At 48.4% G+C, this 23,951-nt stretch overlaps 1 protein-coding gene across 1 annotated transcript in view; it reads right to left on the bottom strand.

The window, feature by feature from the left end:
* LOC149327750 (calcium-activated chloride channel regulator 1-like) overlaps nt 1-23,951 on the bottom strand; it is an 884,343-nt gene that overhangs the window by 398,458 nt on the left and 461,934 nt on the right. The window lies entirely within an intron of this gene.

Raw genomic sequence — 23,951 nt, 5'->3', positions numbered from 1 at the left:
TTGGTCGGAACCATGCGCGGAGTTGCGGAGTATGTGTGGTGTTGAGTGAACAGGTGCTTTAGAACGATTTTTGTTCTTCCGTGTTCGCTGCGTGCGTCCTGCGCGCTGTATTGTCGTTGCGGTGCGTGTATGTGTGCGGCCCGTACGCCGCATTGGAGCGTACGACCGCTTGCTGTCCCATGCGGCATCGATGCATAGTAAAACGACCGTGCAGAATGTGCGTCACAATGACAGTGGCCCTGCACTAAAGAGGAGACGAAGCCGGCGGAAAAGCTGCTCACCCTCGTGGGACTGCAAGAATCTGGCGAGGAACGGTCGACACGCGTTTCGGTGGATGATTTCGTTTATCAAGCTAAAAAATTCAGCACTGGCCAATAGCACTGATCAGCTGCTGCTGCGTCATGATAAACACCTGTCTAATGTTTATTACAAGCTTGTTGGATGTGAACGTGGCCATGAGTGGTATTCGTCGAGCAGCGGCCCTCAGGAGGTGGAACCAGTCGATACCTGAAGACGATTACTGTTTGCCCGCGCCCTGGCGCCTCGCTTCCAACCGCATGCGTTGGCGTTATTTATATCTGATTTTCACACGTAGTGGAACTGTCGCAAACATTACAGCCGCATCTTTCAAACGTGCCGTGTGAAGAGGACCAATTTTCATATTTTTTTGAGGGAGGGGGTGGGGGGAATGAGCGGCTGCTCAAATGTCATTCTTTATTATTTTGAGCTTATTTTCCATGCCAGGTTGTCCCATTCTTGCCTCTTCGTTGCATGTAAGTAGTGCATTTATTTGGCATAAATTTCTTTGGTGTTGTATTGGCACAGGGTTAATGATTCTCATTGTATTGTGGTGACACATCATTGTATACACTCCTTGCAGAATGTCTAAGGGGGTAATAAAGTACTGAGCAGAGAGTATGCCCTGTGATAAATGCGAGGAACATTACTGATTTACTTCACACTTGGCATGTTCTGTTGTCGTTAGTGGTTATGTATGCCTTGCCTGCTGCTTTCCAGTGTAGGGGTGAGAGGCATGTCAAGCTCCACTTAGCAGCTTTTTTCCGTCCACTCTTTACTGGTCAACATGGTAAAATAAACTGAACATAATGCATGCTTGCTGAGACTTAGCTTAGACTACAATTCATTTATGCCGCCGCGGTGGCTCAGCGGTTATGGTGCTCGGCTGCTGACCCGAAAGACGCGGGTTCGATCCCGGCCGCGGCGGCTGGAATTTCTTTGGAGGAGAAATTCTAGAGGCCCGTGTACTGTGCGATGTCAGTGCACGTTAAAGAACCCCAGGTGGTCGAAATTTCCGGAGCCCTTCACTACGGCGTCTCTCATAGCCTCAGTCGCTTTGGGACGTTAAACCCCATAAACCAAACCAAACCAATTCATTTATTCACTCTCAGCGCCTATCAGCGCCAGAGAGAGGAGTGGGTGGCTAAAAAAAATACATGTGTAATAGGCAGATTAGTTAAGGTGATTATACACAGCATACTTGAAGGCGTCGGATGCAGTCATGGACATGACGAAGGCAGAGAAGATGTGACAGTTGGAAACGCAGAAAAGTAGAGATCTGCGTGAGCTTGCACATGACTTAAGGTGAACACTAGCAAAAAATTAAGAAGGTGCAGAGGACTGAGGCCAGAGTTAAAGCTAGTTTAACAAAGAAAAGAACCTCCCAGCAAGCCAAAATGAGCACATGCAAGCAGTTACGTAAACACAGAACATGGAACATAAAACTTTTTGGATAGAAGAGAAGCCAAGGCACATTGCTCATTGTGATGTTGCTTAAAAAGTTGGTGTCTAGTTGTTCACCTTCGCATCCGGTCATTCCACACCTATCAACTGAAATGCCATCACGAAGGAGCATCTCCAATCACTCTAATTGCATGGGAGGTACACATCTCCAGATGTCAGAGGCTTGGTGTCTCATTTTAGTCTAGATAGTTTGGTAGATATAAACATTACCGCATGTAAGAGGCATGTGGTAGCCTTGCAGGGGGTGTATTTTCTAAGTTTTACAGCATGTTTCATTATTTACATTGCAGTAATATCACAAAATGAACAAGGGAGGGGAAAACCTCAGTTTGCTAGAGCCAACGTTTCGACAAGGGGACTTGTCTTCGTCTGGGCGAAGACAAGTCCCCTTGTCGAAACGTTGGCTCTAGCAAACTGAGGTTTTCCCCTCCCTTGTTCATTTTGTGATCGCCAAGGACCATCTACCGCACCCTCTCTCTACCATGGATTGCAGTAATATGTTAGCACAGGCGAGAAAGTTTGTAACTGAGCAGAAAAAAACAATATTCATGCCATGTCTTAGCCGCATTCTTAGTACCATATAAAAACATAGTGTGTATAAGGAACCCCTCATTTTTTTGTCAAATTTTTTTTGTGAGCACTGGTTTTTTGCAAGTTAGGAGGGTTCTACAGTCTTCTATGGCTGTCGACTGGCCCACATGTTTGTCAAAGCTGCAGAGTTCATGATGGGTCGTTTCAGTGCAAGCTAAATAAAGGTGGATAGGAAATTCATGCTTCCAGAGTACATTCGAGAAAAAACAGCTATTATTTCCTACTCAGGATGAGGGAACAGCACCTACGGTGCACATTCTCCTTGTCACTACAGCAATTATGGCTGCTCACTGCTTTTTGGCAGCGTTTCATTTATCCGCAGGAAGACCAGGCATGAATGGCCGGCTATAGGTACCTAATAAATTAAACATTGGTGTGAGCAATATTTTGTTGTGCCTGTGCTTTTGTTATCCGTGAAGGAGTTAGCGTTTTTGATTGATGGATGTGTAGCAAAGATGTGACTGCTACATTGCACTGCATTCACAAATTTGTTTGCCCATGCTTTTGGCTTTCTCAGTGGTTCGTTTCCATGTCAAACGGCAGACGGAAATTCGGCTTTCACCTTGTGCACTTTCATCATGTTTGTAATGTATTTTCAGCTGGTGTTCAGTTTCAATTTGGAGAAGTTGTCTAACCATTGTCTGTGTCTAAATGTTTTTTTAACTCTTGACCTCATTTCTAAATTATTTATTAAATGCATTTATTAATTGTTACCCTGTCATGTGGCTAGCAACATGATGAAAACATTTTTTTATGAAGTCAACGTTCTTCTTTTAAAGTTGTAGCAAAGTAAGACCTTTGTTATTTAATGTTGCTCACAATTTGTAGCACAATACACCCACTGACGCATTTTTTTTAGATTTCGAGAAAGCATTCGACAAAGTATCGCATCGTCACCTGCTATTCAAACTGTCATGCCTTAATTTAGACTCTTGTGTGCTCACCTGGATCAGCAGTTTTCTAACCAATCGTCTCCAGTTTGTTGTCGCCAACTCCCATTCATCCGCTCTCTCCCATGTCCGGTCGGGTGTTCCTCAAGGTACTGTTTTAGGCCCCCTTCTTTTCCTAATTTATATTAATGACCTGCCAAATAACATGTCATCGAACATACGCCTGTTTGCGGACGATTGTGTGATTTACAGCTCCATAAATAACCAATCAGATGTTGCCGTCCTACAGAACGACCTCGTTAAAGTGCAAGAGTGGTGCGATACCTGGCTCATGAAACTAAATGTCAATAAATCCTTTGTAGTCTCTTTTCACCGCCGACGTAACTACTCACCTCCCAGCTACCTCCTTTACGGTTGTCCCATAACTCAAACCGACAATATTAAGTACCTAGGTGTCCATAACTCCAGTGACCTCTCCTGGCACAGTCATGTTACTAATATAGCTAACTCAGCCAATCGCGTCCTTGGCTACTTACGGCGTAACTTTTCCTTAGCACCCCCTTCCGTCAAACTAATTGCCTATATATCACTTGTCCGACCTAAACTAGAGTACGCCAGTTCTATATTCGATCCTCACCAAACCAACCTGTCGAATTTACTGGAATCTATTCAAAATCGCGCTTCACGATTTATTCTTTCAGAGTACTCATATCGCGCTAGTGTAACTGGACTAAAATCTCGACTTGAACTTCGTACCCTAGCATCCCGTCGTCAAATAGCTCGCCTTTCTCTTTATCATACATTTTTTCACAGCTTGCCACCGAACAACGCACTCATCCGCCCAGCCCACCGTTTATCCCGTCACAGCCATTTCAGAGCAGTCTACCCCCAGCGCGCCCATACCACAACGTTCCAAAAATCATTTTTCCTCCGTACTGCCCTGGACTAGAACGACCTTCCCGGCCACATCGCTTCCCTTGAAGATCTTCAACAATTCAAGACTGCCATCGAAAATCATTTTCTTTTGTCATAACTGCCGTACTCCACGCCCACCCCTCATGTAATACCCCTTAAATGGGGCCTTTGAGGACTTAATAAATGAAATGAATGAATGAATGAATGAATGAAGAAACTGAAATGCTCCGCCAGTCCTGAATGACAAACAAGTAAGCGAGTAGCAGCCATTCCCTATATCCACAAGATATCACATAATTTGAAACGTGTTGGACAAAAGAGTGAGTGGATGTTGTTTTTTCGGCCCCCGTTAAGTTATCAAGCTTGTGTACGCGTGTCAACAACCCAGGGAAAACTACCCTCGATGGCCCCAAAAACTATGAGGGCAAATTTGTGAAGTGTCCAAAAATGTCGTGTATTCCATTCATCTCACTTGTAATAGCTTTTATATTGGCCAGACAGGACAGTGCTTAAATGATAGGCTCAGGCAGCACCGCAACAATGTAGATAACAAAGAGTCTCGTAACCTTAGAATGCATTGCCGTGAGTGTGATTGCTCCCCAAAGTTTAATTTTTGCCGAGTTGTTGCTAGGAACAAAGACCAGCTGTGCCGGGAAATAATCGAGACTTCGAATATCAAGAAGTATGGTGATACATGTGTAAGTGCTGAATCAGTGTCTTTATCACAAAAAGAACTTCGCTTCCTGAATTGCACATCTTAGTTTGTGTTGGCTTGCAGGGATCCGGTTGCATGAATGAGCTCTCTGCGTTGTTTTCTATTTTTGTGCCTGAATGTATTAATACGCGCAGCGTGCCAAATAAATCAGTTGTTAGTTCAGCGCTGTGTTGTCCGTTTCCTCCTTTCTTCCGCTCTCTTGTTTGGACTTTGGCCTTGCGTTGTTTCAACCATATCATGCATAACCAACTCGTCCATCAGTTCGTGCTTTCTAGGACAGCTTGCTTGCTGTGAATGCGAAAGCCTGAGATGAATTAAGTGTCGATTATTGTGGAATAAGAGGTGTATCAGGAGGTTCAACTGGATCAGTAGTGTATTTTGGCGTATATACTGCCTTGTAACTTGTGACCAATAACCATTGAAATCACGCCAATTTTCGGGGAGCAGTTTTCCTGGACAACCCCGCCGATGCTGACAGCTTCTGTTGACAATTAGGGAAAATGAGGCTTTCTCCTTAAAATAGATTTTTGGTATTTGAGTGAACACCGAAGCTCCATGACTTTTTGTTTCTTTTATTTTTGTGGAACTGAAGATTACAGCTACAGTCAGAGATGGCGTAGTCAAAGAAGTTATTAAAGATATAGCATTGACAACTGTAATATTTCTTCACTGAAATAGAAATCAAACTACCATAAAGTGAAAATTCTCCCTAGAGCAAATATATTATACAGTGCGAATACTGCATACCATTTGCTTTAATATCACAATAGAATTAGGAAGAAACTAACGAGTTATGCACCAAAATAATAGCTAACAAATTGTAAAGAAATATTTGACTACACAAGCAAGTAGACAAGAACTGTAACGCAAATGTAAAGCGATGTAGCAAATTGAATACAGCGAGCTATTGGCGCCGATAACTGCACTTTGAAAATGAAATCAGAAACTGCAAAACCACAAATACCTAGAAAGAAAAAAAAATGCGGTCGTCACTCTTCGATATCGCGTCATCACCGCTTGAACGGCGAACACTTCCTGCATCCTCGACGGAAGCGACGCCTACAGATTCTCCATAAAATCTGCTTCATTTTGGATGCGCATCCATTCCTCTCCTACTGCCTTCCATAGCTCATCAGCGGATGATCGGTGCAGTCCACTTTTGGAGAGCCCGACTTTCATCCTTCCCCATACATTTTCAATGATGTTGAGGTCGGCTCCATTGGGCACCCACTGTAGACATGGTGCTCCTCGCTCGTTAAGGAGTTCCTCAACAATTTTTGCGGTGTGCACAAGTAAGAGATCATGCTGGAAGAGGAAATCTCCTTCAGGAAGAGGGTCGTCCAACGCGTAGGGAATCATGACATAATAAAGTATGTCACAATAGCTTTCCGATGTCAGGTGTCCGTCAATACGATAAAGGACACCAAGCCCATCTCGGGACACAGCTCCCCACACATTGAACGTAGTGCGGCCACTTGATGCCACTTCCTGGAAGTAACGGGGGTCATGGCAGGCATAGACAGGTTGCCAAACTCTGTTTTTGGTCCCAGCGTGTTGTGAACGTTGACTCGTCGGAAAATATTACCGTTTTCCAGTCGTCGGTGGCCCAGCCGACGTGTTCACTTGCGAATTTCAGTCGTGCCGTCTTGTTCGCGTCTGTCAGGAGCGGCTTCTGAGCCGCCACATGGCTCTTCAGACCTCCTTCCGCCAGCCTGCGTTTGACAGTAGACACACTCGCCGACACACCAGCAGCAGCACCTATCTCCTTGGCGGTGCTGAAGGGCTCGCCCGCGCGGCCTCAAGAATGCTCTTGTCCTGAGCTGCAGTCGTCGCTCGAGGGTGCGGTTGATGTGGAGCGTCGCCGATGCGGCCTTCATCCCTATAAGCCTGGATGATGCGGTTCACAGTCTTATTTGACCTTCCAGTAATATCCGCTATTTGGCGTTGGGTATACTGTTTTAACGACAGTTCAACTATCCGCAATCGCTCACTGTTGGGCACCCGGGACATCTTGCGAGCTGACAAACCTATTGCTGTTTATTCTCGGCTCTACACACAGCCACTTTCCAGCATTTTAGTCTGCGGCGCTTCCGCACACATTTGTCTGTGCTGTAAAATCATGAAGCAAAAAGCGACATACCACATAAGAGCGACTGGGCGGACCGAGACGGGCCCGATCATGAAGTTTGGGCGTCGACGGACGGCTACAGTTATCATTTTCGAAACTGATGTCAAAACAAAAATAAGCGAGGGTGAAGGGGAAAGTGAGCAAGTGGGGGTGATGCGAGGTTGCTGGAACAGCTCCACCCTCTCCAGATAGTTTGAAAAAACGGCGCGATCGGCGCCACTGTACAACCGTGCCAAGCGCCCGGCCACGCGCTCGCGCGGTGTAGCTCATACTGAGAACGATAGTACGTCGCCATTTCCGAGTGTCTGCGTGCGCAAGGTGTGGAGAAATCAGTGAAAGAAATAAAATCGGACATCGAAAACCTCGGTAACAGGTACCGGTAAGTGAAAACTTACGTTCTACATTACAAGTGCTCAGCTGCTGACAGGAAAGACGAGGGTTAATCCGCCGCGGCGGTCGCATTTCAGTGGAGGCGCAATGCCAGTGCTCGTGTTCTGTGCGATGTCAGTGCGCGTTAAAGAACCCCAGGTGGTCGAAATTGCAAAGCCCTCCACTTCCAGGGCCATGTCACAACCGGCCGACCTCTCCACCTTTTCCTCATTAAAATTCCTTTCTCTCTCTCCACTTCCGATGCCCCACACAGCCTGAGTCGCTTTGAACATTCAACCCCATAAACCAAACCAAACCCTCTAGATTACATGGCGCAGTCACCGCGTAATCAGTCTGTATATTCATTTTTTCATGACCTTCCAGCGTCGCTACTTTGAAGTGGTACATTTACTACAGCTGTGTTTGCAAATTCGCCTTTAGTGCATTTTTTTATTTTTTATTACAAGACTTCCGTTTATTTTGACTGCTCTTGCAGTACTAGTTCCTTTCCCAGTGAGTTTTATTTTCGCTTTGTGCTTTGGACGACAGCCATTTTCCTGTAATGACTTCCTCGTGCGGGTAAAACGAGGAAAATTTGGTTTATTCAAAAGCGCTGAGGCGCCGAAATATATGAAAAGCTGAATTTCACTAGTTCTAGTAGAAGCAATGGAGATAGTAAAAGTAGTGGAAGTAGCATAAAAGCAGTAGATTGCTGGGTAAATATCACTACCGGACAGCTTACCGAAACAGGGTAAACGCTTTTCTAATGCCAGTGATGTGGTAGAGTCCTCTCACGAATGTAAATGACACTGCAGAAATTGCGTACGTCTCTTGTAGGAGGCCGAGCCGGCAGACAGCTGGTCAATGTGCTATTACATGGCGGTACTACAAAGACATTGCACGATTTCTAGGCCGCCTACCTGTTAATGACAGTAGCCTCATGGACAAAACAGTGAATGATGAAAATGTCTCTGTTGAAATGGTATGTGCGCGTCTGTGAAATAATTCATGGCTCGTGCGAACTCAGTACGAGATATTACGTCTCAGGAATCAGATACATTGATTTATACTTATCAGGAAGAAGACACATTGATATATAATGTTTATCTGATGGCATGGCACATGATAAACATGGCTTGTTTATTGACTCCCCAGTGCACCCCTTGTCGAGGGGTAAAACTGTGCACATGAATTCAAATTGTTTAAATTGAACCTGGTAGGAGTATCAGAGAAATGTCACAGCCACATAATGCTAAGGCGGATAGAATATTCAATAGAGAAATGGGCACACTATGCCTGCTCAGGTGAAGGCTGCATGCAACACGTAGTTATGTTTTGCTTCTGTAGTAACATCCAGGACAGTCATTGCAAGCCACCTTTTCACACATATATTATTTTGTTATTTTTCCCTTTCTCAGCTAATAGCCAGCATGCAGCAGCCGCCGAGGTCACCGGCTGACGAAGAATCATCAGTGACTCAGGCCGCAGTCTCCCAATCGGCTTCAGCACCACCATGTTGATTTGAAGCATGTGAATCACCTGCCCTACCCGCATCCTGTGCTCAAGGCTCATCAGGAGCACTCGGCACAGAAGACCACTGATTACAAGCACCATCAGAACCCCGCCGCGGTGCTCAGTGGTTACGGCGCTCGGCTGCTGGCCCAAAATACGTGGGTTCGATCCCGGCCGGGGCGGCTGAATTTTGATGGAGGTGAAATTTTAGAGGCCCGTGTACTGTGCTATGTCAGTGCACGTTAAGAAACCTAAGTTAGTCTAAATCTCTGGAGCCCTTCTGTAACGAGTTAGTGGACAGAGCAATGCCGAGAGGCGGACCGGCTCGGCGGTCGCCGTCAACGGCTAGGCTCGAAGAAACGGACGATGATGCACCGCGCTCCACTGCGCAACGAACAACTTCTCCTAGAGCTGTGTCCTTTTTATTGCCTTGCTGCCTCGCAAGTTCTATCCCGTCGGCACCGGGTGGCGCCACAAATCAAACATGAAACCGAAACTGTAACAGTCCTCCCCCATTAGTTTGTTCATGAAGAGCATTATGGAGAGTAGCGCTGCACTGGCTTGCGGCTTCTCATGCTTCTTCGCAACTGAGGCGTGCTGCACGCTGACTTGGGAGAGTTCATAGCAGTCTTTTTTGTACCACCAGTCACGGTCACAGTTGTCTCTTCTGTGCCACTAGCAGCACTCACGGTGAGGTCAGAGTCCACAGAAACAGCCAAGCTGGTGTCACACTCAGTTGATGGGTGGCTGGAAACGCCCTGTGTTCCAGTAGGTCCAGGCCTCCATAGTTCAGTGGTTGGCTCAACGATTTATTCGACTTGAGGACGTAGGTGGTCGCCGTGCCTATGCCAGAGAGTACCGTCACTGAGACAGACTGTAGCTGCTGACTGACCTGTGATGCTCGTGACACGTGCGAATACCCACGGTGGCCCTCGACGAAAGTTCTTTGCGAGTACGTTGTCTCCCACATTCGGCAATGGAGAAGAACGACACCCTTTATCGGCCTGTAGTTTCTGCTTCAACTGTCTCAGCAGCACTGAAGTGTGTAGATTTGGGCGAAAAACATCCAAAGGTGTCTTGAACATCCTTCCCATGAGCATTTCACACGGTGCTCTGCCTGTGACTTCATGTGGCGTGGTTCTGTGATGAAATAAGAACCGCGAAATCTGGGTTTGGAAAGATCCAGATCCACTCTTCTTGATCTTGTTCTTGACAGTCTGTACGACGCGCTCTGCCCCAACATTCGAAGCTGGATGGTAGGGAGGCACAAGCATGCGACGTATTCCATTACGTGCCAAGAATTCCAAGTACTGTTCACTTGCAAAGGCAGGCCCATTGTCGGAAACTATGAGATCCGGCAGTCAATGCTGCGCAAATGTTGTTCGCAAAGCATTGATAACAGCATCCGCTGATGTTGACGCCACTGGAAAAACTTCGACCCACTTTGAATAGGCGCCAACAATGACCAGGAATGTATGACCCATGAATGGGCCCCCAAAGTCAACGTGAAGCCTTGACCAGGGCCTCGGTGGAAACGGCCATGGCGTGTGCTGAATGCGTTGCGGTGCACGCAGGTAAGCTTGGCAGGTTTCACAGCTCTTTACACTCTTAGCGATGTCTCCATCAATTACCGGCCACCAGATGTGGCTTCTGGCAATTGCCTTGCTTTTCTCAATGCCAGGATGCTCTGCATGAAGTATCATTAGGATTTTGGCTTGCAAAGATTTTGGGATAAGAACTCGGGAACCCCACAGCAAGCAACCTTCGTGGAGGCTGAGTTCGCTGCTCCTTGCTGTGAATGGATTTCCTTCTGGTCCTGCTGGAAGTTTTTCCCCTCGCAGGACAGCAAGAGCTACATGGCTCAGGAATGGATCCTTTTTTGTAGCTTGTGCCACAATGGCAGGAGACAACAGTCCTAGGTATGCTTGTTCAAGCATGAACATTTCAGCAGGTGCAGGTAGATCCACGTTGTTTGCAGGCAACGGCAACCTACTGAGAGCATCCGCATGACCTAAGTCCAGACCAGGCTTGTACACAAGCTTGTATCTGTATGCAGAAAGTTTCAATGCCCATCTGACTAGTCGTGGTGATGCTTGCACTGGAATGGGTTTGTCATCATTCAGTAATCCCAGTAGAGGCTTGTGATCCGTATAAGCAGTGAAAGGATTGCCCCACAAGTACTGGTGGAACTTTTCAACACCAAATACAAAGGCTAATGCCTCTTTGTCGAGTTGGCTGTAGTTTTGCTCTGCACGAGACAAACATCTGGAGGCAAAAGCAATGGGCAGTTCTCGACCATCAGATTCTCGGTGTGCCAAAACTGCGCCGATCCCATACTGAGAGGCATCGGAGCTGAGACACAGTGGCTTCTCTGGGTCGAAATGTACTAGGACTGGGGCAGATGTTACTAACTGCTTCACTGCATTGAATGCATTTTCTTGCTCTTTTTCCCACACCCATTTCTTCTCGTTCATGAGAAGTAAATGCAAATAACGGAGGCGTCCGGAAAGGTTTGGTAGAAAACGCCTGTAGAAGTTCGCAAGTCCCAAAAAACTTTGAAGCTCCTTGACGCCCCGGGGTGCAGGTGCATGAAGGATGGCAGATACCTTGCTCAAACTTGGAGACAGGCCTTGTTTGCTTATGATGTGCCCGAGGTATTCAACTTGTCGGACGAAAAAATTACACTTGTCGAACTTCAACTTAAGTCCAACATCACGGAGTCTAATCATCATCATGATGATGATGATGATGATGTATTCAACTTATCGGACGAAAAAGTGACACTTGTCGAACTTCAACTCAAGTCCAACATCACGGAGTCTAAATAGGACAGCACTGAGGTTGCGAAGATGCTCTGAGTCATTCGAGCCAATGACAAGGATGTCATCGAAATATACTGCAACATGTGGCAGCCCTCGGAAAAGGTTCTCCATCTCCCTTTGGAACAAGGCTGGTGCCGATGACACGCCAAAAGGAAGACGTGTATACTGGAATAATCCCATGTGTGTGGAGATTGTGACATACTTTCTAGATTCTTTGTCAAGAACTATTTGCTGGTAGGCGTCCCTCAAATCCAGCTTCGTGAACTTCTTACCTCCTGACAGCATGGCCCACAGGTCCTCAATTCTTGGAATTGGATACTTTTCCATCGCAGCCACTAGATTAACGGTAATCTTGAAATCTCCGCAAATCCTGACGCGTCCATCCTTCTTGGCCACTGGAAAAATTGATGCAGCCCAAGCTGAAGAAGTGACTGGCTCCAGGATGCCTTCCCTCTGTAGGCGCTGAAGCTCTTTTGACACCCCATCCTTCAGGGCAAAGGGCAGTGGCCGTGGCTTGAAAAACTTTGGTACAGCATCTTGTGGAACATGGATTGTGGCTTCTGGACCCTTGAAAGTTCCCAGGCTCTGTTCAAACACCTCAGGAAAGGCTTGAAGAAGGTCCTCAACATCAGAAACAGCATGAACGTCTGTTTCCACGCGAGCGATCTCAATGCCCAGTTCTCGAATCCAGTTCCGGCCCAGAAGTGTAGGTGAACGTTCCCCAGTCAGGAATAAAGGTAGCACTGCTTTTCTGTCACGAAACTGCACTGTGACATCCGCTCTACCTTGAACTTGTGTGAGCTCGCCCGAGTAGCTTCGCAGGAGTACATCAGACGGCATGACAGGTACTGACGGTAGCAGCTCCTGAAGACGATTTTTTCCCATGACAGAAACGCTCGCATCGGTGTCCAGCTCCATACAGAGCGGCTTATCGCAAACGCTGACTGTGACGGTGAAGGGTGGTGACGGCGCGACGTTGTCGACTGGCCACATGTCAAATACGTCGGCAGAAACGTTGTTGTCAACAGCGTTGACTGGATGAGTGCCACACGAAGTTTTGCGAGCCGGAGGCGCGGACGCATGTCACTTTGTGAATTTTCCCTTCCGTGACGAAGCGTGCTTTTTCTTCGCGTTGTACACTCGAGCAATGTGTCCCTGCTTCCTGCAGTAATTGCACGAACTACTGACGTGCTTACACACGGACGCGAGGTGTTCGTCACCACAGCGGTAGCATGTGACACGCCCCTTTGATGCCGCGACTTGATAAGTGGGATTCGCGCTTCGGCTCGAGCTCGCTATCTCGCCGGCATCTTTTTTCGCAGCTTCCATGGCAAGTGCAGTTTGTACAGCGTCTTCATACGTAAGGTCTGCTTTCTCGAGCAGCCTCGTCTGCACGGCTGTGTCGTTGATGCCGCACACGATGCGGTCCCTCAACATGTTGCTAACCTCAGTTCCGAAGTTGCAGTGTTCAGAGAGGCTTTTGATCGACGACTCAAAGTTACTGACTGACTCGCCCTCCGCGCGCACACGCGTGTTGAACCTAAAACGCTGCGCGACAGCAGATGGCTTGGGGCAGTAATGGTCACCAAGAACAGAAAGAATTTCTTGCAAGGTTTTGTCTTGCGGTTGGGCGGGCTTCACGAGATCCCGCAAGAGAGCATACGTTTTCTGTCCACAGCAACTAAACAAGACTGACTTCTCTTTTGCTTCCGCGTTGTCATTCGCGATGAAAAAAGCTTTAAGGCGATCAACGTAGCAAGGCCACGCATCTCCTCCTACTCCGTCGAACGCTTCGAGGTTGCCGAACACTGGCATGACGGAATTCTTGCGCGTTGAACTCGTCAGAACAACGAAGAACTCACGTGCACAGAAGGGGCGGAGGAAAGACGAACTTGAACTTGAATTTTTCTCCTCGTCGCCACTTGTAACGAGTTAGTGGACCGAGCAATGCCGAGAGGCGGACCCGCTCGGCGGTCGCCGTCAACGGCTAGGCTCGAAGAAACGGACGATGATGCACCGCGCTCCACTGCGCAACAAACAACTGCTCCTAGAGCTGTGTCAATTTATGTGAAGCATACTACTTTAGCTAGCACTTCAGCCCTTCACCGTGGTTATGCGCCTCCAAATCACGTGATACATGACGTCACACCACGTGACACGATGACGTCACGACAGTGGAGAAACGGGGGCCCACCTCGCGCCGTCGCTGTGGTTGTGCGCCTCCAAATCACGTGATACATGACGCCACACCACGTGACACGATGACGTCACGACAGTGGAGAAACGGGGGCCCACCTCGCGCCGTCGCTGTGGTTGTGCGCCTCCAAATCACGTGACACGATGATGCCACACCACGTGACACGATGACGTCACGGCAGTGGAGAAACGGGGGCCCACCTCGCACCGTCGCTGTGGTTGTGCGCCTCCAAATCACGCGATACATGACGTCACACCACGTGACACGATGACGTCACGACAGTGGAGAAACGGGGGCCGTCAACCGAGCAGACTCAGCACTTTGCACCACAGGCACCTTTGACCCAGTTACCCCCACGTACTCAGATATACTCGATCATTACAGGGGTCAGCGGAAACGCTACCCAGCCCCACACAAAAGGCTCACCAAAGAGGAGGCGGTAGACTGGCGCAGACTACAAACCGGTACCTACCCACACCTTCACAAACTACACAAGATTTTCCCTACACAATATGCAGACGAATGTCCGTGGTGTCAGGGTAAACCTACACTAGAACATATCACATGGACCTGCCCTAAGGCAGACTTAGAGCCAAGAATAAACCCGAGTGTGATGCAGTGGGAGCACTTGCTGGCCAGCGAGGACGAGGAAGCGCAACGATTCCTTGTGCGCCGAGCCACGATGGCAGCAGTCAAGTGCGGCATCCTGGACCAAGGATCGACCACGGCGCCCAGTGACCCGTAAGGGTCAAGAACACCTTAAATTTATCAGCAATAAAGTTTTTTCCATCCATCCATCCATCCAACGGGGGCCCACCTTGCGCCGTCATTGTGCTTGTGCGCCTCCAAATCACGCGATACATGACGCCACACCACGTGACACGATGACGTCACGACAGTGGAGAAACGGGGGCCCACCTCGCGCCGTCGCTGTGGTTGTGCGCCTCCAAATTACGCGACACGATGATGCTTCGCATTCTCCAGGCTTAACCAAGTTAAGCCTCAGCCATTTTTTTATTGCCTTGCTGCCTCGCAAGTTCTATCCCGTCGGCACCGGGTGGCGCCACAAAGCAAACATGAAACCGAAACTGTAACACCTTCACTACGGCGTCCCTCACAGCCTGAGTCGGTTTGGGACGTTAAACCCCAATAAACCAAACCAATAGACCTAAACAAGCATCATCAGCAGCAGGAAGCAGCCAACAAACAGCAAAGAGAAGCAGGCATTTCACACAGAAGAGACTTTTAGCAGACCTCAACAAAAATCGAGAGTTCTGTGCCTACCTCAAACGAAGCCGGAGGGAAGGGATGGAGCTGAGCAAATGGAATTATAGATCCTCCGATATTCAAGAGCCACAGAAAAACGTCTCACAGAGGCAGTCCTCAAGTACCTCGAAAAATAAAGTGTGTTCTTGAGCTGCCGATGCGTTGCAAAATTTACTGGGCCCGCTTCCAGAAATACTCTGCAAGTGCAGCCCTCACACCCTGGCCCTCACCAGTGCATCCGTCCCTGTTGTGGGAGGGCTGCTGATAAAGTGCATTAGACGTGTACATGTCTTGCACCCACTGTTCCTCCACATTATCTCTGAAGGCGTCAAAGATATTGAGTCAAAGTCAGGATGCCTTAATGGCTTTCTTCGCATTCCCAAGTTTGCATTCTATCCCCTTCATAAAAAGTCTGAAGCGTCCCTTCATACGTCCGAATGCATTTTCAACTATTCTCCTTGACTTGGACGAGTTGTAGTTGAAAAGAGCCTGCTTCCAACCGTTTGGGGCATTCGGATACGGCTTTAGTAAATGCGCCGTGAGAGGAAAGGCTTGGTCGCATAGTATGACTGGTGCGATGGGAATCCCTTCGATGACTGACAATGGAGAGTTGAAGCTGTCATACTTGAAGGAATTGATGAGCGCTATAAAAACACGGAAAAGGGAAGAACACACAGGACGAAGCGCTTCGTCCTGAGTGTTCGTCCGTTTTCCGTGTTTTTATAGCGCTCATCAATTCCTTCAAGTATGTATTTCCAACTAGCCCCAGTAGTAGCTCTTTTGAAGCTGTCACTTTCCACAAGTTTCTTCAACTTTGACCGGCCATAAACATGGGCGTCATGGCATCTGCCCGAGCTCCCGACGTTCAGGTACAGGAAGCGGGATGGCATAGAAACGGTCTGAAGTGAATGAAAAGCTTTAAACATTCCATTAGCGTGAGGTTTAAATACTAACTACAGGTGTATATACAGAAATATTTGCAATGATTTTCTCGTTGACGCTATATTTCTTTGTAGCAATTTCAAACAAAAGCAACTAGGATTTCAATCTGAGGTTATAGGTTTGCTAAAAATGTTTACTGCGCTTGTGCGAAAGAAGAAATAAGAGACAAACGCTAGCTCTTCTCCGCAATTCTCTACTACAAAAAATAAAAATAAGGGCCGGTGCACCAGTCATCACATGGAGACAAAAAGATGGTCAGGCCTATCAATTGTTTAAAACATAGTGACTGGCTAGTTGGTTCTGCATACTGGAAAATTGCAGCGCAACAGTAACAAGGACGAGACGAGAGGGACGCAAACACAAGCGCTGACTAACAACTGTGTTTTATTGCTCTGAGCCAGCCTATATAAGAACTAGGTACAAAACAACAAAACAGAAACCAACACATCACCTCACGCATTCGTGGCACGATTATCGGAATTGTCTCAAGTTCCTCCAATCTTTCGTCCTATGATTGGCGTTCAGAAATGACATTTCTTTTTCACTAAGGCGCACAGAGGGGTTGCTGACACACTTATCTGCGTACTTTGATATCGCCAGAGCTTCTGCTATCAACCTTGTGGTGGTGTCCCGACACTTGCGAATAATAACCGTTCTTTCAAGGGCAGGGGTGCAGCCATCGCACTGGCTACAGTGTAAGGCGAGTTCCCCTGAGTTTGGGTCTCTTAGGTTCCTTTTGTGCTCTTGTAGTCTTGTGTTCAGGCATCTCCCTGTTTGGCCTATACATTATAAATGTTGGCGCAAGACAGGGGAATTGAATATATCATATCTTTTTCCCAATCGACAAGACGCGGACGGTGCCTCGTACCGCAGTCGGGCTCACGTTCGGTGACAGAATTTACTCCTTTGCACAACTGATGCAGCTTCTTCGGGGCCGAGAAGAAAATATCAACCCCCGCTCTGTTTCCTATCATTTTCAGTTTGTGTGATACCGCATGCAGGTATGGTATCACAGCTGCCTTTGTTCGACGTTCATTTATGGTGGGCCCATTTCGCGATTGTTTCAGCATGCCCTCTGCAACAGCAATTAGGAGATGCCCTGGATATCCTGTTTGCTCAAGACGACGCACTTGGCTTCGAAAAGCTTCTTCTTTACGTTGCCCACATGTCTTCTCAAGAGCGCTCACAAAGCACGACTTCACACTGGCCCTCTTCACAAGCTTTGAGCGCGCTGAGGCATACGGGAGGACTGGTTTGTTACCCCTCGGCTCACACGCCCAGCAAACGTGTTCAGAGCCAAAGTACAGTCCTAAATCTAAGAACCTAATGTGGCCGTTGGCTGGCCGCTCATGAGTCACCCCCAACGGTCGAAGACACTCTGAAAACATTGTCAAAACTTCGGGCACGCGCGTATTCGCACAACCGTTTTCGTCGTTCAAGATTACGAGGAAATCGTCTTCAAACCTAAACACTTCGTCTATTCCAAACTCAGCGCATCGGTCCCGTATCTTGCGGTCCCGGACAGCAAGGCAAATATCGCTTAGTACGGGCGCGACACAATAACCAAGGCAAATCCCGTTTCTTTGAGATACAATGTGATCTTCGAACTGTGCAAAGGTGGAATTCAGGTAAGTGTCCAGCAGCTACAAGAAGCTACTGACGGCCACGCCTGAAGCATTTTGAAATCTAACGGCACCATGGGCCTCGATACAATCTCTGACATCGCTTAACAGGTCGTGATGCGGGAGGGAATAGTACAAGTCTTTTATGTCCACAGATATGGCAGTAAAACTACCTTCGCGCCTATCTTTTAAGTAGTCGATCACTTGCTCGGAGCCTTTCACCTGAAAAGGGTCGTCAATATCGAGCACATTTAGATGAGTCTGGAGAAACTTTCCTAGATTTTTCTGCCATGCCCCGTTCTCCGAAACAATAACACGGAGTGAGAAGTCAGGCTTGTGCGTTTTTCCGCTAAAAAATATGTCTAAGAAGAGCTTATTGTCACCATTGATACTCCGAGCAAGCTTGTCCAGGTTTAAACTTTCGCATAACTTTATAGCATGACGTTTCACTTTTTCAACGACACTTCGTCGTGCCTGTCAAAGCCGAGTGCACTGCATCAGTAGTTCGCGATTGTTGATGAAAACTTGTGGCTATTTTATCATGGCAAGACTTAAGTAAAGCAGAAGCGTAGGCATGAGAAGACAATTGCATTTTTTAAAACTTTAGAATGCCTGGAGTGAAAATGGAGTAAAGGTTTAGAAGACCTAGGGTGGTAGCCCCAGCAAAGATGCTTATTGCCAAAATGAAGCGATAAGTCAAGAAATTGAAGAGAGTTTTCATTAGGCAATTTGAAAGTGGAACTCAAACCTTGACCACATGTCTTAAAAACCTTTAAAACGTCAACGACAGAGTGACTGAAACGATCAGAGGGAAGAAGAACCAAATAGTCATCAACATACCGAGAAATGTTCAAAGATAGGCCGTCTAGATTCCTCTCAATTGTTTTATCGATATCGCTAAGGAAAATGTTTGACAGAACCGATACAGATCCATGATTTTTGCAGGAAAAACGACCCTTTCCAACCCACAAATGTGGACTTCAGGTAGAATGATACCAATTCCAAAAAGGAATCCACGGGCATGCCACTATGATTGATGAACCGCGCCTCATCATTGCAGTCGCAGATGCACGTCCGAATACTTTGCAAAAGAGCATCGTGGGGTATATCATAGTAAAGATTCTCCACATCAATGCTGAAAGCCCGGAGCCCCCTCGTGTCGGACGTCTGTAGGTGCTGGACGATCTTTTCCGAATTATGTGCTAGGAACGGGTCATCAATTTCTAAGGCCGAAAGGCTCCTAAGCAAGAATCCTCAGATGGCATGTTGCCATGAACCCGCTTCAGACACGATCGCCCTGACTGGAAAGTCAGGCTTATGTGTTTTGACTGGGAAAAAAAATGTCCAAATGTGACACTTCTGCGCCCTTGACAGCTTTCGCTAGGCGATCCATCGACATCTCTTCAAGCAGAGATATCGCCCTCTGCTTGACCTGGGCTGCTTTTTTAGTGACCTGGTGAAAATTCTTTTCCATTGCAACGTTGGCTTTTTCCAGATACATATCATTGGGCATGACGACAAAGAAGCCCTCCTTATCTGAAACCAGCACCCTTAATTTTGAAGAAACCAAGAAATCAGCCAAACTTTTGATTGGGGACTTACATTGCTCGACGTCACATGTCCTAGTCACAGCATCTACACACTCTTCCACACAGCGAGCCCGCACATCGTCCCGTGTCCGAGCAGAAATGGACCTCACCAATGCCAGTTTGTCGAAGGGGTTCAAAGCTGGTTGGAAGGCGTATTTCGGCCCAAGCTGTAGTGTCCTCAGGTGTTTCTCTGGGAGGCGCTGATTTCCTAGTACGATCACCTTTTCTTCCGGGGGTCGTTTTTTCTTCTTGCCAGGAAGGCGGATCCGCACCGAAGCCCACAGAAATTCCATGGCCTGCTCCGCAGTCCGGCACCAGTCACGGTAGGTAGGAAGGTAGTTCGGACCGTTGAGTTCACACACCAGACGAAGGCAGTCCCTGTAGTGTCTGACTTGTCGCCACCACTCGGAGCAGAGGATGCGACTGACACGGCGAGAGTGTCCCACAGACGGCTTCATTGAACCACACATACCGTGGAATTTCGGGAGAATCAGGCCTTGCTTGAAGTACCAGTTCTTGCTTTAACCACAAAAATGGCAATTAGTGACGCCAAAGTGGCTGGATTGGGGTGAGAGGGCGGCGGTCTAACGCAGCTGGCTGTGGGCGATAGAGGCTTGGATCCCGTCGTCGAGGTGCAGGACCGCGCACGGCTGCGGCGTAAGCCATGGCTGGGGGCTCCACAGGCTGCGTGGTTGTCGGCGTCACACCCAAGGCCTGTTGGACTTCGCCCCGGATGACGTCAGCGAGCGATGTAAGCTGCGGCTGCGTTCCCGTTGGCAGCAATCGTCGGAGCTCTACTCGCACAACTTGACGTATAACATCCCGCAGGTCATAGCCATTAGCGGAGTGCGGGCAGCTTGCTGAAAAAATGCGCTGCTGGCGGTCATACTGGCGGGCTCTGGCATCAAGAGTTTTTTCCATGGTGGATGACTCTTCTACGAATCCCGCGACGGATTTCGGTGGGTTGCGGACGAGGCCGGCAAATAGTTGCTCTTTAGCAAAATCGTGGTTTGAGCTAGTTGGTACATCTTCAAAATTTGACCAGCGCTGCGACTAGGAACAAGAACAGAGAAGGAAGGACAAGGACAAGCGCTACTAACAACTGAAAGTTTATTTGAAAAAACACAGATTATATGCACACAACTGACAACCCAAACACGTGCGTTAGCACACCATCTGTAAACTTACATGTGTGTGAAATTTTTTATCTAGATTCTTAACTTTCTTTTGCGTGCTTTTTGCGGGAAGCGCAGGCGCTTTGGGTTGTCATTTGTGTGCATATAATCTGTGTTTTTTCAAATAAACTTTCAGTTGTTAGTAGCGCTTGTCCTTGTCCTTCCTTCTCTGTTCTTGTTCCTAGTCGCTGCGCTGGTCAAATTTTGGAGTTGCTCTTTAACTCCTCGCATAAGCAGCATTACTTTTTCTTCTTGCTTCATGTTTGTGTCGGCACGCCGGAAGAGACGCTTCATCTCCTGAGTGTGTCCAGAAAAGGCTTGTAGCGCCGAAACAGACAACACACAGCAAGCTAGACGAGACAGGCGCAACTTCGAACTGATTTATTCACCGCGAATGCGAATGAATATAAGACAAACAATCAAGAAGGATAGCAAGAACCACACATGCGCGGGTGGGTTGTACAAAATTTTAAGAGATAGGCGGGTCACACAGGTGTATCACCCCCGTGCATCTAAAAAAGCAGTTTCATTCTTATATATTGCAATTGAGGGGGTACTAACACAGTCGCTACAGTTGCTTTTGATATAGAAAGCCTCTAACAGTTCACGGGCTGTCTGGTCCCCACTTCTGCTTAATACCTTCGTTTCTTTTAGACTTGCTGTACACTTAATCTTTCTTTCTTCACTGCAGGCTTTACAGTGATGGGGCTGTAAGGAGATAGCGCCACCCAGCGGCGTTCGTGAGGAGAAGAAGACAAAGCACGAGGAGCGCGTGCGGAGGGGAACGCGGGGCAGGTCGAAGAGGATTACGTGGCAGAGAAGAGAAGAGCGCGGTGGGCGACGGACGTGGACGAGTTCTGCTGGCTCCCCGAGTTCCGGGCTTGGGCCTGAGCCGCAGATGTCCGGGCCACCAGACCTGGACATCCATCGTCGAGACCTCAACCACCAGGCCCAGGCGCCACTCTTCTCCGTCCATCCGTCAGCTGCTCCACACAGGCCGCTTCTGGCGCCTACGTGACTTTTCCGGGATACCAGACCTGGAAACCGTGCCGGGAGCCCACAGACGCCGACGCTGCGGTAGCGTCGCATCAACATTGGAACGCCCAGAGACTCCCTGACTGCCCGACACCCAGCCAGTCCTCCCCGCTCGTTGCTCGAATAAGAGACAAGTAGTGTGACTTTCCTCTTTGATTTTCTTTTCCCTGTATTGTCCGTAAGCATTTTGTTCTGTTCCCCCGTGTGTTTTTCCCGTGTGTTGTTGCGTTGCCCTCTTGTTCCTTTCCTTTTTTTTCTCGCTCATATTGAAATTGGTTTCCTTTCCGATAAAAGCCGCCTCGTTTATTGTTTGTACTTTTGTGTCTGTTTAAAATAAGGCCTGCAATCACACAGAGTCCTCACAAATTTGGCGTCCACTACGACAGGACGAGGTCGGTTATTATTTCGTTGCCTGTTGTGTTAATTTCGGAACAATATGAGCGCTTCAGATTTGGTTGCTTTAGGCGAGCGCATGGTCTTGTGCGGCGCGGAGTTACGAGCGTGGGTGGAGGACGAGCTTCGTAAGGCACGGGAAGAGAGAGCCGCTGAGCGTGACGCTGCGAAGCAGAAATTGGAATTAGAGGCACGGAATTTAGAGACGGAGAAACAGAAATTGGAGTTAGAGGCGCGGAACTTGCAGCTAAAAATAACGCTCATGGAGGGTGGCGCAAATCCTCCGAGTGACCGTGGAGAGCGTAGCGTCGCACCGGCTAGCTCCATTAACCCGCACAGCCTCATACCACAGTTCAATGAAGCGCGGGATGACCTCGATGCCTACTTAAAGAGGTTTGAGCATGTGGCCACGGGGCAGGGTTGGCCAAAAGAAAAGTGGGCAACGGCGTTGAGCTTGTGCCTTGGCGGCGAAGCACTTAGGGTCTTCGGTCGGCTCTCGCCTGAGGATTCCGTGGATTATGACAAAGCGAAGCTTGCCTTGCTTCAGAGGTTTAGGTTCACCGCGGAAGGGTACCGAGAGAAGTTTCGCCAGAGCAAGCCCCAGGATGGAGAAACGGCCTCGCAATATGCTGCCAGGTTGTTTAGTTTCTTAGACCGTTGGGTCGAGATGCGGGGAGAAGGCCGCACTTTTGAGGTGGTTCGCGAGATGGTCGTGAGCGAGCAATTTCTTAACAACTGTCATTCTCGTTTAGCCCTTTTCTTACGTGAGCGGGAGGGCAAGACAGTTTCCAAGCTGACGGAGGCTGCCGATCATTTTCTCGAAGCACAGCGGCAAAATAACTTGTTGTTCTTCAAAGAACAGGGGGAGCATACGATGAATAAAGCCAAGGACGAGGTTTCAAGTTCACAATCTCGCCTGCGGTGTTTTCTTTGCGAGAAGACTGGGCACAAGGCGGCGGATTGTCGGACGAAGCCGAAGCAACCGTATTGCACCTGGTGCCGCGAGGTAGGACATGATGCCCAGTCATGCAAAGCTAAGAGGCCAGGAGACCGTGAGGAGTCCGCCTGTTGCATGACACCTCGATATTCACATCCCGATAGCACTGCAGTGGTAACGCGCGTAGAGGGCCAGTTGGGGGAGATGGTCTGTCCTTCCACCCCTGTGGAAACTGCAATGCCCGTGGGGCACGGTGAGGTGTTCGGCCAGCCTGGTTCGGTATTACGGGATACGGGCAGCACCGGTATTGTTGTGCGTGAGTCTCTTGTACCGCCAGCGGCGCTTACAGGAAAACAGGCTACATTATTCTTGGCCAATGGGACCCGTGTAGAAGTTCCGGAAGCGGAGGTGGTGATTTCCTCACCATACTTTTCGGGTAAGGCCATCGCGCGGTGCTTGTCTACACCCCTGTACGACATCATAATAGGCAATGTCCCTGGCGCTACACCTCCATTCTCGGTTGACCCGCCAGTTCTAACTGATCAGGCAGTTTCCCTTGCCATGACGAGTTCGGTCGACGTTCCTTCCCTTACGGTGGCAGCAAAGATTTCAGAGAGTAGTAAAAGCCCCACTCTGAACACACTCCACTTGTCACGGCCGGAGTTTCGCCTCAAACAGGAAGAAGACCCGAGTTTAGAGGTGTGTCGCAGGAAGTTGGGGCAAATATTTCGTGGCAAGGGACAGACCACCCACTCTTTTGATACAGATGAAGGTGTTCTCTTCCGGACATACCAAGTGTGTCCCGGCCGAGTCGTTGAGCAAGCGGTGGTACCGAAGGGCTTACGCACGCAAGTCCTTAAGTTGGCGCATAAGAGTGCATTATCCGGCCATCAAGGAATACGGAAAACAATAGCAAGGGTGCTCAGTGAGTTTTACTGGCCCGGTGTACAGGCTGACATTAAGAGTTATGTCAGATCGTGTGTTAAGTGTCAACCGACTGTGTCAAAGGAAAGGGAGAACAAAGTAAATGACGCCGTTGTTCCATCGGTGCCGGCGGACAACGGCCGGCACAGAGTGAATAACATCGTAGGA

The sequence above is a fragment of the Amblyomma mixtum genome, chromosome 10 (genome assembly GCF_055824585.1).
Source record: "Amblyomma mixtum isolate Tamu chromosome 10, ASM5582458v1, whole genome shotgun sequence".
Classification (NCBI taxonomy): Eukaryota; Metazoa; Arthropoda; class Arachnida; order Ixodida; family Ixodidae; genus Amblyomma; species Amblyomma mixtum.
This window is presented reverse-complemented; position numbering and strand designations above follow the sequence as displayed.